The following is a 2,632-nucleotide window of genomic DNA, read 5'->3' on the forward strand; positions in this document are numbered from 1 at the left end:
CGCCTGGGCAATTGGTGAGACCTCATCTCTACAATAAATCAAAAATTAGCCGGACGTGGTAGCGCACGCCTGTAGTTCCAGCTACTGGAAGGCTGAGGCGGAAGGATCGCTGGAGCCCAGTAGGTCGAGGCTGCGGTGGCCAGGAGCGGCCACTGCACTCCAGTCTGGGTGACAGAGTGAAACTCCAACTCAAAAAATAAATAAAATAAATAAATAAATAAATAAATAAATAATAATGACTACAAGTCATTGGTTCTCCATGTTTGGAATCTAAATTCTAGAATTGTCTGTTGCAATTTGTCCATCTCCTCTTTGCTTTCCATGTACATCTAAGACTGGTGCTAATTCTTCATGGAAGCTGGATGTCTCAGCGTTTCCAGCCATTTAGAAAAGGCAGCAGGAACCATGGCCCTGACCCTCGGATTACTCGTGCTTACCCTCCTAACACTTTCCCTTTTAGTGCTTTGACTTACCATCAGCTTCTTGTGTTTCGCTGTGCCTGAAAAGGCCATTTCTTCTCTAATAGTTATAATTTGGGCAGGTGGCTTTTGCTCTCCTTATTTATGCTAACTTCTCCACACCAAAGTTCATATCTCTGTTTATTTAAAATGTAATAATAAAAAAAAATAAAGGTGGTCTCATTCACTCAGTGAAAGTAGATTATGAACAAACAGTCAAGTGGAAATGTTTCTTCCATCACACTTTCCAGCTGCCTCTTAGCTCACAGAGGGGTTGATAGAAGTCTCTGTCTAATCCCGCGCCTTTGGGAGGCTGAGGTGAGTGGATTGCCTGAGCCCGTGGGTTTGAGACCCACCTAGGCAGGCGAGACCTCATCTCTCAATCAATCAAAAATTAGTTGGGTGTAGTGGCGTGTGCCTGTAGTTCCAGCTACTTGGAAGGCTGAGGTGGAAGGATCGCCTGAGCCCAGCAGGTTGAGATTGCAGTGGCCAGGAGTGTGCCACTGCACTCCCGGAGCTGACTCTGGGAGCTGCAATGACTTTTCTTGGTTTGATCAGAATTCATGGTTTGAAGGGATTAGCAGATACTGACTTCCAAAGGAAATTGATGCTCTCTCTCCTATATCTGTGTCCCTTATAGGTCTTTTTTTTTTCTGAGTTGGAGTCTCACTCCGTCGCCCAGACTGGAGTGCAGTGTCCGCTCCCGGCCACCGCAGCCTCGACCTGCTGGGCTCCGGCAATCCTTCCACCTTAGCCTTCCAAGTAGCTGGAACTACAGGCGTGCGCTACCACGCCCGGCTAAGCACAGCCTGGGTGACAGAGTGAGACTCCAACTCAAAAAAAAAAAAAAAGAAAGAAAAAAGTCTCTGCCTTCTCCGGTTTCTAATCTTGGGTTGACAGTGTATAGCCAATTTTTAAAAATTAGTATTATGTTTAGAGACAGGGTCTCATTCTGTCACCCAGGCTGTGCAATGGTACAATCATAGCTTACTGCAACCTTCAACTTCTGGATTCAACCAGTTCTCCTACTTCAGCCTCCAGAGTTTTTGGGACTACAGGTGTATGCCACTACACTCAGCTATTTAAAAAAAAAAAATGTTTTTTTTTTGTCAGAGTCTTACTCTGTCACCCAGGCTGGTATGCAGTGGCACACTCACGGCTACTGCAGCCTCAACCTGCTGGGTTCAGGCAATCCTTTCATTTCAGCCTCCCAAGTAGCCGGAACTACATGCATGCGCCACCATACCTGGTTAATTGTTTGATATATTGTAGAGACGAGGTCTTGCCAAGTTGCCCAGTCTGGTCTCAAACCCTGGGCTCAGGCAATCCTCTCTCCTCCACCTCCCAAAGTGCTGTGATTGCAGGCGTGAGCCCCTGTGCCTCATCCTATTTTTAATTTTTGTAGAGATGGGGTCTGCTATGTTGCCCTGGCTGGTCTCCAACTCCTCTGCTTCCCACCATTTTTCTGTGAGCCACTTCTTAGACTTACTCATTTCTCAGTCTGCCTGGATCCACTCTACTAACATGCTCTTTCCAGGACCACCAGTGAGGCCCTGCTCATGCTAAACCGAATTGTGTGTTTCAACGGTCATTTGCCTAATGTTTCATCTATATCTGCAAGTGAAATTAACACCCCCTTGCCCACCAATTTCTCTCACTCCTTTCTCTCTCAGTTTTTCTCACAACCTCTCGATTCTTTTCCCCTCACCCCTTAATGAACTTCTCTCCCTACCCTATCCATAAGTTTGGAAAGGTTCACTCTCGGCCAGCAAGCACTTTTATCCTCATGTTTCACCTATCGAATGTCTCTGAACTTAGACATCTCCCTGAGTTCCAGTACCATATATTCAACACAGGAGGTGTCTTAAAGTTCTTTGAGCTAAATTTACCCCAAATTGAGCATACCAATATGCCACCAACTTCTGCTTCTCTTTCTGCGTTACATTTGCTGATACAGCCTCTGTAGCCCAGAGAACAGTGCTCATGAAAAGGAGGAAGAATCATTCTTGGGTTCCCAAAGGGGGAGCTGACTCTGGGAGCTGTAATGACTTTCCTTGGTTTGATCAGAATTCATGGCTTGAAGGGATTAGCAGATACTGACTTCCAAAGGAAATTGATGCTCTCCCTCCTATATCTGTATCCCTTATAGGTCTTTTTTTTTTTTTTTTTTTTTT

This window comes from Carlito syrichta, unplaced genomic scaffold, assembly GCF_000164805.1.
Source record: "Carlito syrichta isolate Samal-C Ts95f unplaced genomic scaffold, Tarsius_syrichta-2.0.1 Scaffold314798, whole genome shotgun sequence".
NCBI classification, from domain to species: domain Eukaryota; kingdom Metazoa; phylum Chordata; class Mammalia; order Primates; family Tarsiidae; genus Carlito; species Carlito syrichta.